We start from the raw sequence: 13,956 nt of genomic DNA on the forward strand, positions 1-13,956 counted from the left end.
AAAAAATGTAATAAATGTGCAACACAGAATACAAAGCAGATAAGAACAGATACATGGCTCCTACATTTTCCTCTAGCAGGTTTGACCTGATGGGTTAGTCATTATTGTTATTAATAAAGGGCAAATGAAAACCCTATGACGTTAAGTATGCAAGTCAGGTCTATTAAGGACGCCACTACCTCATTGATGAGTGACTGCTCAGATGCTGAAAACAGCATAGGATCAGACGAAGTAAACAGCTGTCTTAATTTAATGGCTTCCTGATAGGTTCCTACCTGATCTTGAGCAGATGGGGTGTGGTGGTGGGAAATTTTTCTTTGCAGGATGTAGTGTGTGACATATTTAAATTCATCTTGTTTGCATACAGTAGTTTTATTGGCACAAGTAAAGCAGGAACCCATCAGAAAGATAAATAGTACCATCGGTAGGAAGCACCTGTAAATTATGGGGAATAGTTACAGAACCAGCTATATTAAAGCATATATCCTTTCTCTGACAACTGCAAGATAATTGCATAGATACAGCAGGTGATGCTGAGAAGCTATGGATTTTCAACATGGTTAAGTCGATGATTTAAGTGCAAGCAGCCACAGGAAAGAATTACTGAACAAATATGCAGAACTGTTTGATGGTGAAATTAACTATATGCTGTTCCTAAACTCATGCTGCCAATTGTTTTAAAAGCCACATTGCATCTGTGAAATTCACTGGGCTCTATTTCAGGTGATTTGGATTGAACACTTTTCCGTGTATAAAATATTAAATGTGAGTTTTTAAAACAAGGGCATATTCTCACATTAATACAGTTATTCAAATATTAGGTGGAAGGTCTTGGTGCTTTTTCCTTTTAGCCAACAGATAATTAATTGATTAGTCTCTCTCTGCAATCAATACATTCCCTGCTAAAAAGAGCCGGTGGCAAGGTCAGGAAAGACACAAACCATCAGAATACTCGATCAAAGAGTCTACAACCTGATCCAGAGGCAATTCAGGAATACACATTGGAACCTGGCTGTTGATGCTACGTTTAAATAAATAAATATAGTTGGGGTCAAAGCCAAGCATGCTTTCTTGGTACAGCAATGTATTTCAACATGCAGAAAAGGGACAAAGACATTTCAGTGGATAAGTCTCAGACAATGCCCAACCAGTGTAGGCAGGTATTGCAAAGATAAACAGTACAGCAAGAGCAATTCAACATAAAACAGAAAAAAACTATAAAGAGAACACAAAGATAGAAAGAAAAGGACAGTGCAATTCGGCCCATCATGCCAACCCTATCATTCAATAAAATCATGGCTGACCTTTAATCCAGCTTCATTTTTTTCTGCGCTGATCCCATATTCTATTAAAGTACAAAAAACGGTTGAAGGAATATAATGGATTGAATACAGCAGAGGTCCAATAGACACAATGAGGAGAGATGAAGTAGGCTGGCCTATAATTTCTAGTATTTAGAAGCATCAGGAGTGATTGCAATGAAACATGCACAAGATTGATAAGGGGTTATGTTTTCTCTGACTACACTTCTCCGTCAAAGTCCTCTTGTGTAGTGAATTTCCAAGATTCAATACCCAAGGTGAAGAAATTTCTTTTCATCTCAGTTTTGTTTGACTGACCCTTAGTTCTAAACACCCCAGCCAGAGGTAACATCTTTGCTAATATCACCCTGCCTAATTTTGCACATTTCAGTGCAATTAGTCTTGTTATTTTAGATACTAAAGATTATAGACCTAGTTTGCTTCATTTCCCATCATAGAATATACTGTATGATTCATATTCATTCTGGAGAATCTTTGTTGTATTCCCTCCACAGCAAGCATTTCCTTAAGCAGAAAGAGCAGAACTGCATACAATATTTCATGTGTAGTCTCTGTTTGTAGCCCTGTGTAACTGAAGTAAAATTTCTGTAATCTCGCTATGAAGTTTTCCTGCACTGAAGGCCAAGATACCATTTGCCTTCCTAATTATCTGCTGGTTTTGCACAAGACTTTAGATAGGCTTTTTTTATAAAATTGTGCTCAGTTTTAGGGTATTTAATATGCTGAATTACAGAAGCCCTGAAAATGGTTCAAAGAAGAGCTGTACATGAACTAGCAATTCAAAGATCTCAGCTCTCACAATAGTATTTGTAGGTTGTCTTTTGCCTTTTTATTCCAAGCATGTACAAGTTAAAGGGAAATTTAGTTGAAGTGATTAAAAAGACAAAAAAAAAACAGTGGGTAAGCGGACAGACGCTGGCTGGTGATGTAGAGATGGTATAGACGGATGGACTTCAGGGTGAGTGGTCCTGGATTCGAATCTGGCCGGCTCTGTTGCATGCTTTCCAACCATGCTGGGTTGAGCATCGAACTAACAACCTAGCCTCGTAACACAGACAAATGCTAAGTAAACAGAAAGGTTGTCACACAACGTGCCAAACAAAGCACGGCGAGGAACTTAAACAGATGGATAATTTTCATTGGATAAAGAGAGGGAAATCATGGTGTTATAGAAATATTAATGGCTAGATTCAATGCCAGGAGGTTTATCTATACATGATGTTGAACAAATTATTATTTCATGTGGCGAATCTTAAGTTTGTTCCATTGGGTCTAAAGGAGAGGCATAAATGGATTTTTTTTTGCGCACCATTGTGTGGATAGGATCAAGAATACACTGCCAGGTATAAGTTACAAAGGGTGACAAAGTAATGGAACCAGGTGCAATTATGGTTTACAGAAGAGAAACAGTATTCTCCAATTTCAGGTAAACTGCTCCCCTTCTATCCCTTTACTCTCTCCTCCTGATCTACCCAGTTGCTCTTACACTTAACCCAGCCCCCATCACCCTATTTATTTCCTTTCTACTAGTTTCACCCCTCCCTCTAGTGTTCCTATCTCACATCCTCCCTTCCTTATTTAATTCCATTCTGTACCTTCCTGACTTATCAAACTCCATCAGCTACAGCCCTCTCCCTGTAAGTTCCCAGCCTATCATCTCCTCTATCTGACTATCACCCACCTACTTGGATCCACCTACCTCTTACTGAGCCCTTGCTCCATCCCTTTGCTTTTATTATACTGGCTATCTTCCTTCTATTCTAGTCCAGATGAAGTGGCTCAACCTGAAATATCAATGGTTCATTTCCCTCCACAAATGTTGCCTGGTCTGTGGAGTTCCTCCAGAATCGTGTTTATTACATCTGGAACCAATTGGATGGGCTGAATAGTCATTTTCAATGTTCTAACCTTTCTGTAACTCTCTAATTCAGGTCATCAATATGAACATGCATCTGAAAATCATGTTCTGTCAGAAAACATTTTGATGAAATCAGTAAAGAGAGTTTAATGATCTAAGGGAGCATTCTCAGTATTTTTATGTGATTACATAAAGAAAAGTTTTGGTTGTTGACATAAGTGTGTTTGATCAAAACTATTGAGCTCAGTGGTCTCATGCTGTGAAGTGAAGCAGAGATCAGTACTTTTTCTGACTTGGTTTTATTGTGGGTTTTCTTGTTTCATCTTCATAAAGAATGGGAAAGCAGTTGTACAAAGAAGCTGAATGTCTAGTTCAGGTCCAAATGGGATGTTAGTGTCACAGAAAAACATGAACAAAAATGCTGGAAATCGGAAACAAAATTAGAAAATGTCAATCTTTGATATAATTGATATCAGTGTTGAGTTTGAAAGGTTGGCAGTGTACCTAGTGGTTAACTGAAATGTGAGTTTTGTGTTTTGAGTTTTCCTTGGAGTTTTGTGCTTACCATTGTTACAAGCTTGTTGAAATTATTATATTGGGATTTTGTGCCACGTAGACCCATTTCTAAGGTGATCAAATACTTACGGAATTGGCAAGTGCACCTCAACTATAAAATAATAAATATGCAAGGGAAGTCCATAAACAAAATATAAATATTCATAAGCAATGTTTATAAGTATAATGACTTGGAGTATTGTATCATTGTGATGAGAATACCTCTCAATTTTCTTGGTTCTCTGCCCTGCTCAAACGAAAGGCTTGGCTCATGGTCAAAGCTTAATGCCGCAGATAGAGTCTAATGTGTATGGTGGTAAAAAGCATAGGTACAGAGTAAAGAATATTTTATATACAGTACTTCTACTTCCAGTTTGTGGTCTCCTTTGCATCTTCAGTTTTTATTCCTGTTTATGCCAACTTACTTTGGTTCTATAACTAATACACTGAAATTTAATACTATAAAATTTAACCAATTTCCTTTGCATATTGCCACATAATACAGATGGGGGAATATAACAATATCTAGATTGTGATCTTTTCCTGTCCTCTCTTTTCCTTCTTTTCTGTGATGTTTTAACTGGAAGGACTTAATTGCTGCTTCATTTCTGGCCACAGTAAGTTGGAATTGAAAAGGCATAACTAACAACTGGGCAATCCAGTGCTCAATTGAGTGAGCAGTGACATATGGACTGGGCTGCATCCAAGGCTGTGGAAGTATCTGAGGTAGTGCAAGAATTGTATGATAGCAAGGTATACAGAGATTTCATATCCTAGCCCAGGGAAATAACAGTGAGTGCTCCAAAAAGATTCAATTGCACAATCTTTATTGACCATTATTTTTGTTTCTCAGGAGTTCTATTGTGCACATTCCGCTGCAGCTCTGTTTTCTTTGATATCGTTTAATTAGTTTTTCATTTAGCTTTCCCACTGTATTGCTCTTCTTCCTGTTCAGTTCTAATTATATCATGTTCTTGTGGTTAAAGCAGTGTAGAGTGTATATGAGGGTGGCCGATTAGGAAAAGGAGAGATGCAACGAGACCTGGGTGTCATTGTACACCAGTCATTGAAGGTGGGCATGCAGGTACAGCAGGCGGTGAAAAAGGCAAATGGTATGTTGGCATTCATAGCAAAAGGATTTGAGTACAGGAGCAGCGAGGTTCTACTGCAGTTGTACAAGGCCTTGGTGAGACCGCACCTAGGGTATTGTGTGCAGTTTTGGTCCCCTAATCTGAGGAAAGACATTCTTGCCATAGAGGGAGTACAGAGAAGGTTCACCAGATTGATTCCTAGGATGGCAGGACTTTCATATGAAGAAAGACTGGATCGACTAGACTTATACTCACTGGAATTTAGAAGATTGAGGGGGGATCTTATTGAAACGTATAAAATTCTAAAGGGATTGGACAGGCTAGATGCAGGAAGATTGTTTCCGATGTTGGGGAAGTCCAGAACGAGGGGTCACAGTTTAAGGATAAAGGGGAAGCCTTTTAGGACCGAGATGAGGAAAAACTTCTTCACACAGAGAGTGATGAATCTGTGGAATTCTCTGCCACAGGAGACAGTTGAGGCCAGTTCATTGGCTATATTTAAGAGGAAGTTAGATATGGCCCTTGTGGCTAAAGGGATCAGGGGGTATAGAGAGAAAGCAGGTAGAGGGTTCTGAGTTGGATGATCAGCCATGATCATACTGAATGGCGGTGCAGGCTCGAAGGTCCGAATGGCCTACTCCTGCACCTATTTTCTATGTTTCTATGGATATAGATAGGGTGGACATTGAGAAATGTTCCCTTTAAAAGAGATATATAAAACAGAGGACATAAGTTTGAGATGAGAAGTAACAGGGTTAGATGATATCTGAGGGGAAAAAAGAATGTAGCTTCAGGATGATTGCATCAGGATTGCTTGAGATGGCAAAGATGGCAGATACTGTCACAACAATTAATAAGCCTCTGGATGAGTACTTGAATTCCTAAGACATAGAAGGTTATGGACCAAGTGTAAATAAATGGAAATTGGTTAGATGCCTATTTGAGGATAGTTCTGGACATGGTGAGCTGAAGGAATGATTTTTGTGCTTTACTACTTGATGACTTGGAAATATCAATACCATAAAATGATAAAGAAGTTTCAGTAAGAAATGGCACTATTTCATAGATTACACATTAGTCCCTTCACTGACAGCAATTCTGAAGAAATAAATACAATTTTTCTTCCAACAACAGCAAGGAATTCTCTTCATTAAGAATCAATGGCAACTCAGATAAATATGAACTAAATTATGTTTTAATTTAAATAATCTAAATTATTGGGAAAAATGGTTTAACTACATAATGCCTCATAGGCTTGATTTTATTCTCACAAATCAATGAATCTGTTGTTAAAAAAAAAGATCACTCCCTGCTTGTACATAGTTCTTTCCTTTTGCTTGTTTTTTCTTTCCACTCTTTTCTGTAAGTGTTTCCCTCAGATAAATACTTTGTGGAGATTTGTGATATATATGTACAATGTCTGAAATACATCTTATGGAAATGTTTGTTTGATGATGAACTTCAATAAAAAAATAAATCACAAAAAAAGGAATAATCAATAATTCACTTAAGCATCAAAAAATTCACAAGTGAATAAATTTTTTTTGCATCTCAGTAGAAGGATTTGCTATTCTATCTATCAATAACTATGAACATTTACATCCATAATAATATTACATTCTAAAAAAAATTGACCATTCTCCAGAACATAATTTTCAATCATGATGATATTATAATCAGATTATTCTTTAAAAATTGAAGATTTATTTCAAAACATATTTCCTATCTTGAACAATAATTGTAAACAGATACCCCATCTTTATAATAGATAAAGTGCATAGAAAAATAAATTACAATAGATCGATTCTATTTCATTGGAAAAATTGCATTACCTGGAAATTTTCTGTACTCCAATGGGCACAGTCTACTTGGAAAGATTTTGCTGAATGCAGAATGAAGCACCTTTCTGAGATTTTGAACACCCACCCAGTTTACCTGTAATTACAAAATGGGAATCTATTAGATTATTGTGCTTGAAGAGAAAGAATACAGCTTTGCTAAGATTTCAGTCTTCAACCTTGGGATAGGGTCCCATTGGCACATCTATTCCTTTGCAGGCACGGTATATGAAATATGCCCTGTGGTATAACTTAGTATTAGCGTCATGAGGGAACAACCTTGATATCAACAGTATAGGGAGAAACTCAGGGGCAAAGGAGGGAGGCAGTCCAAGCAGCTCATTTTGGTTAGGGATGTTCATAACTTGCCTGAAAGTGATGTATTTAACCACAGCTTAACTTACCATTCATCTGCAGTCTGCACTGAATCTCTTTTCCATCACAATTAAAGTCAAAGCAAACGAAAACTTATAAATGCCTATATAATTCGGTTACTCATCATTGTGCATTCCCTTTCTTCCCTGTGCTAATGTTCACTCATCCAGTGTTTGAAGCTTGGATCATAGAAAGGTGTTGAATTTCAGTGTAGAAAATTACAGCTGGCCTTGATTACATTGAACAGCTTGGGTGCAGACTGCACCATCTCAGCTCTAGAGGCAAGATGGTATTATGCAGGCAGACTGTCTGAGAGCCACCAACAGTATGGCAAGGGTTGGTGAAAGGACCATGTTCTCCAGCAATCGTACTCCATGGGAACTACTGCCAGTTCCACTGAAGCAGTCCCCATGTTCACTGCTGTAAAACTCTGCTGATCGTTTTGAACTCTGGTATCTACTCTCCAATGACTGATGTCGTCTTGCATGTTAGATATCTGACATTCAGCTGCAGGTCAGAGTCATAGGCTAGCTGCTATTGAGTTAGGATGGAACCGCAGCAACGGCCATTCAACACCTCATCATCAGCGGTGCCACTAAGATAAGCTGTTACTACCTCTAGGCTGGAAGGGAGATTCCCCAGACACTGCAGAAAACTTTGTGCCATTGTGATGCTTGGCTTCTTCATCCTCGTTGATAATAATCACAAACAGTTTAAGTTGGCTTCTCTTTGTACTAAGACAATTTATTATGTACACCCATCAATCTTTCTCTTTAGCTTTCTCCATTGGAGTCCTCATCCAGCAATAAAACTCTTGCTGGAAGTACCTAGAAGGTAATGTAGTGCAAGTTGTGATTTGTTCTGATAAAAAACATTCCACACAATTATCTTTGCAGCTTTCTGTCCACCAGTAACCTCAGTAGTGGCCATTTCAATAAAGGTCAGCCCCAATTAAAAGCAGGAGATCTACCGGATGCCAAGCCAGAATTAAAATTTGAAATGCCAGTGGTCCACTCAACAATGGATCCAACATCATGCTCTACCAGTTGGACATAATCCTGTCTTGAAATGCATGTTGAGTCCAACACTGATGCCAATGACATCAAATTAAAGAAAATTTGAGATGAAGGGTCCCAGAATTAAAACGTTAACTGTTTCACTTTCCACAGATGCTGTCTGAGCTACTGATTTTCCATTTTTATTTCAGATTTCCAGCATGTCCAATTTTATTTGATCTTCACTTGTTTACCATTTTGTCCTATGCAGTAAGATGTAAAAATCAGAGTTGTCAACATGAAGGAAGAATGTCAGGATTGGATTGTTTCATCCATCTTTCTGGAAATGATTTTTTAAATTTATTTTTATTTTTATTGAACACAAACAAAACCAGAAACACTAAACATATGCTAACAAAGCCAGGGAATCGAATATAAGCAGCAACAAATATATAACTATTAACTTTAAATATACAAATAAACAAGAAAACCTACTCCAAATACTGTTGGACAGGAGGAACTATATCTAAAAGGAGTCACAAAACAGAAACATTTACAGAGATAACCTGAAATGTTGACAGATTTGTACAGTCTTTACAGCTTTCTGGTTTATATCCAGAGGATGTATTTCATCTGCTTTGGGATTGTGAATATGTTAAAACATTTTGGGTTGATGTTTGTCAGTTTATAAATCAATATATTAATGTGGATTTTACTTTTTGTTTTGAAAATGTCTTATTTGGGTTTACTTATAATACCAAATCTCATAGGGATAATTGCTTTATGATAAATCTTTTGTTAATTTACAGGAAATTTTATATCCATAAATGAAAATACAGCAATATGAAACCTTCATTTATATTTTTTACATCAGACTTCAAACTATATGTTAATACTCTGAAAACTTCCCATAACCAGAAAGCTGTAAAGACTGTACAAATCTTTCTGGAAATGATCCCATGGCCTTTCAAAACTCATCCTTGTGCATCCACCAGATAACACAATTAAGAGTAAAACCATGTACATGGACATAAAACCATGCAAGGCTGCACCTCAGCAAACTATGCCACCTTGAATAACCAGGACTATTGGCATCAAGGTACACACTGACCACAAGGCTCCAGGCATGTGTGAATTGTTTCCTTGTACATATAGATTACTATTATTCACAAGAAACCAGTCCAATGTTGGTTCTGTTGTTGGATCTTGGAGAAGAGTCAAAACTGAAGTAAAAAATTAAGCTGTTGCTAATGGCATTACTGTTCTTGGCTATGAGCAACAGGAAATTACATCACTTATATTTTGAAAACATTGGGAAACTTGACAAAGGGCACAGTTTAAGTTCTGTGGTCCAATTGTTTAATTGAGCATATGAGCAAAAACAACTGCCAACCATATCACATTAACGGTACTGGGCTCTTGGACATTTTTTTCCCTTTGGGTCAGTGTATATACTTTGGATAACATAACTTCCCTGTGAGCCAAAACTCAACAGCAGTGAAATTGCTGAGAGAAAAAAAAGCAATCATTTGGGCCTTTTTTTTGTAAAGAGAAGTTTAGGGTAAAGGTGTTTATTATGTAATCTTAGAAAATTAAACTATTGCTCCACTAGTAGCTCAGGCAGTTGAGGTGGCATTCAGCTGATGTAGAAAGACAAAAAGAATCATTGTCTGGATCTCAGCAACACTGATTTTATTCAGGGTCATGATAGATCACATATGAGATATTCAGCAGTACAAGGCCAACAGAATAGTTTGGGTCTTTCTGTAAAGGAAATGGTAATTTAATGTAAAAGTTAATCTACAAATTAACCAACGACCATGGTGGAGAACTGTGAAGTACCACATGTTGTGGATCAGATTGTACTGCACAAAAGAAATCCAGAGATTTTATTTCACACCTCTTAGTTGCTTTAAAATAGAGTTCTGCCTTATTTCCAAATTGCTATTTGCTATTGAATTATTTGAACTGGTAACACTGGAGAACAATTTTTTCCCCAAAAGTGTTGCTTCCTCAGAATTTCTTTTTTAAAGATGATAGACCACTTGAAGCTGAACACAAATATAATTTCAGACTACTTGCATCATTCAGGAATTTGGAGAAACAAGAAATTAACTCTTATTAGATATAATGTGTTTAATTGCTTAACAGTGCTGATGCTTTACAGTAGTTCAATTAAGCTAAAAATATTTTGTTTATGATTTTCATTCATGCTGTGTTTCTTGCTTAAGTGTCCAACAATTATCAGCCAGCATTGATGGATTCCAGTTGCCCGGATACCGTTTCTCCATGACCACAATTTCACCACGCTTGTCATTGACAACGCCAAGATTTGCAGGGAAGAAGTCTAAATGGGAATGCAGAAAATGAATTTTTAGTGACATGTAGCACTTCATGCTTTTGTATGCCTGAAGCATGTTGTCAACCATCTGCATGTAGTTTGGTGCTCTGTAGTTGTCAAGAAAAATTTCAACAGCATCCTTGAATGCCTTCCATGCGATTTTCTCCAGTCCTACTAGAAGTTCTTTGAATTGCCTGTCATTGATGACCTGTTTGATTTGAGGACCCACAAAAATGCCTTCTTAATCTTGGCATCAGTTATTCAAAATCCTTCACGTAAGTGTATAGCCTTTCTAAACCCTGTTGTGCCACGCAGCATCCGCCCTGCTTAACCATGACCGTGCATGCCCAGACAAGATAGAAAACTTTTCAGCCTACATAGTGGACAACATTTTAATTGACTTGAATTATGAATTGAAATAACAAAAAAGAAAGAGTGTGATAGGAAAATTTCATGGTGTTTTGCATGATCAGCAGCCCAAAATTAGTAAGGTACACCCAAAAGTATTCAGGAAGCAAAACCTTTGTTGTCCATTGTAATTAATGATGGACATTCCTCTATCAATAACAAGATTTATGATTCTGCTTTTCCATTTCAACACAAAAGCGATATAATTATTTATTTAGAGATATATTACGGTAACACTCCCTACCAACTCTGCCATGAACGATCCCCAAACCTGGCTTCAAAAGGAAGAGGATTGGACATGAGACTAGGAAGCCCATCCTGTAAAAACCCAGAGCTACATAAATGCTAACAGAAGCTCCAGTGACCTCATCCCTGGGAGAGGAAGGATACAACAAGGTGGACTACTCCTGGAGACAACTGAAAGACTGGCCCAGGACAGTGGAGTCCAGAGAGCTAATGGCAGTGGCCTGTGCCCCAGTAGGGCTTAACACATTAACAGCACAACAAGCCCTGTGAGTCCAATGAGCCTGTGCTGCCTGCCCAAGTCACCTACCAACCTGTACGTCTTTAGAATGTGGGAAGAAACCAGAGCACATGGAGGAAACTTACAGTCACAGCGAGAACATACAAACTCCTTACAGACAGCAGCAGAAATGAACCTGGTTTACTGGCACTGTAATAGTGTTGTGCTAACCAATTATTCATTCATTATTGATTATTCTTCAGAGATTTGAAACTTCTGTTTTCCTTTCTTAATTTTTGTGCCTCTTTTCCCTCATTTTTATTTTTCTCCTTCTTTCTTTATCTGAGTTAATACACTGTATTTTCTTCATCATTACTCCTATTTCTTTATTCGGTTCAACATATCCCAAAATTCCTATAAAATGGGGGTAAAGAATTTTGATTTTAAACTGCGCAGAAAAAAATGCAATTAGCATGGCTTGCCACATGATGCTTCCCACCTCGCCCAAAATAACAAAGCGCGGGACTGTCAACCTAAATCCTGTGCTGAATGACAGGAGTAGAACTCAAACCTGTTCCCTTCTGACTGGGATCCAATAGATTGAAAAGCTTATGATATTGCTTGTCCATTTTAATCTAATAATGAATATTAATTTATATATTGTATAATTTTGTTTTACAAAATGAGTCATATGGATCATGCAGATAGCTGGGATTAGATTAATTCAGCCTCATAGTCAGTACAGACACAATGGGCTGAAGGGCATGTTTCTGTGCTGTACTCTTCTATATTCTATGTTATCTCTGCAGATGGTGAGGTGGAGAAACATCTGTAACAAAGGAGGTGTAAGGCACTCCTTCACTCCACCAGCCTGCAGGTCAAACTTGGGCAAGGTATAGCACCTGCCTGGTCACCCCAATCAGGGTCACGTGAAGCCATGGGGGCAGATGGTGGATGGTCGTACAAACAGTTGGTACATATCACAAATCATGGTTATGCGACCACTGATGCCAGGCAGACAATCTCTAAAGAGTAATGATACATCTTGTAAAGACACTGCTCAGAAGAAAGCAATGGGAAACCACTTCTGTAGAAAAATTTGCCAAGAACAATCACGGTCATGCGACCATGATGGCCTACATCATACAACATGACACATTATAATGATGAAGATGTTATATCTAAAAGAGACTGAATTATAAAATAGAATAAAAACAGAGAAAGGAAAAGTAAGACCAAGATTAAAAATTAATAATTTCTAAATGCTTGAGCGATCAACTTACTACCAATGTAAATGTGATTTAGGTTATCTGGGTGGCTAAGGGCATATTTTGCCACAATTCAAATTCTGCCACAACACATTACCAGGTAGACAGGGGAACCATTTCAAAAATATTCTCACAGCCTCCTTGAAAATGAGCAATTTCAACATTAGTCCCAGAGAGTCGCTAACCCATGACCATATAGATGGAGCTTGAATGCACAGGAACCCTCAAGACCCAAGAATGAATGTGTAAGGAGTGCATGACCTCACAAACCACACCTCCACTCACTTGTCAAGCTCCTCTTGGTCATCTGCAGTAAGGTGAATGAAGCAATCATTAAGATAAATGGACTTGCAAAGGGGATCAGAGTATGAAAGTTAAAACAAAATCCTTGCCAAAATTGTTTTAAACTTGGTGAGACATGTCTTGAATATTATGTTCAATTTTGGAGATATATACTTGCATTGGAAACAGTTTAAACTTTCATCAGTTTGATTCCTTGGATGAAGATGTTACCTTATAAGGAAACCGTCTGGGCTTAACAGAATTTAGAAAAATCAGTGGTGATTTTATTGAAACATAAAAGGTTTGGAGTGGACTTGACAAGGCAGCTGCCTCCCCTTGTGGGAACATCTATAATTAGGGGTCATAGTCTTAGAATAAAGGGTCACCAATTTAAGAATAAGGTGATGAAAAATTTCTTCATTAAAGGTTTTGAATCTTTGTAAATCACTACCCCAGGGAATTGCAGAGGCCGAGCCATTAAATATATTCAAAGTAACATAGAGAGGTTTTGATCATTAGGGGAAATCAAGAAGTACGGAAAATAAGTGGAGCTGAGGCCCTGATCTGATCAGCCATGATCTTACTGAACAATGAACCTCTTACCCACTCTTCCATTTGTAATGTCCTCTTATAACCCCAACTACACAGCTGTTAGCTCCATGGAAAGCTATAGTGTTGCCTAAATCTTCTGTCAGTTACAAAAAAATCTGTAGTAGCACGTTAATCGCCAGTTTGTATTTGCCATAAGGACAGTTGGGCTAGTACATTATAATAAATGCATCTTATTAAAAACAAGATTTACATGTCTGCAGGGCTTTTCTACTCTCACCTCTTTAGCTCTAGAAAAAGGAAATAATTGAAATGGTAGAGTCTCATTTCTATTCTTACTCTTAAGGGATTTTTAAAATCTAATGATCTTTCTTTCTTATTTTTTTCCTTTCCCTCGTATTCATTATCTAATTCTTCTCTCTTCTCCTTCACTGTAAAGAAACAGTCTAAGTATTTAATTAGGAATCTATGTCTTTTCCAGAGAAGCACATTCTATGAGAACTATAGTGTCAACGTAGAATTAAATAAATATTATAATTCATGGGAAATTTAAATTACTCTGATATTACAAATGTGTAGAAATTTTGAAGAAATTAAAATATTTCAATTTA

At 37.4% G+C, this 13,956-nt stretch overlaps 1 protein-coding gene across 5 annotated transcripts in view; it reads right to left on the bottom strand.

The window, feature by feature from the left end:
• LOC140736047 (extracellular sulfatase Sulf-2-like) overlaps positions 1–13,956 on the bottom strand; it is a 321,216-nt gene that overhangs the window by 225,616 nt on the left and 81,644 nt on the right. For 4 of the 5 annotated variants that reach the window (XM_073061757.1, XM_073061759.1, XM_073061754.1 and 1 more), the window contains one exon: positions 6,659–6,761. The gene's annotated coding sequence lies outside the window, so the exon portion shown is untranslated. Of the gene's footprint in view, positions 1–1,304; positions 1,346–6,658; positions 6,762–13,956 lie in introns of all 5 variants that reach the window. The other variant, XM_073061756.1, reaches the window with a different exon arrangement.

This window comes from Hemitrygon akajei, chromosome 11, assembly GCF_048418815.1.
Source record: "Hemitrygon akajei chromosome 11, sHemAka1.3, whole genome shotgun sequence".
NCBI classification, from domain to species: Eukaryota; Metazoa; Chordata; class Chondrichthyes; order Myliobatiformes; family Dasyatidae; genus Hemitrygon; species Hemitrygon akajei.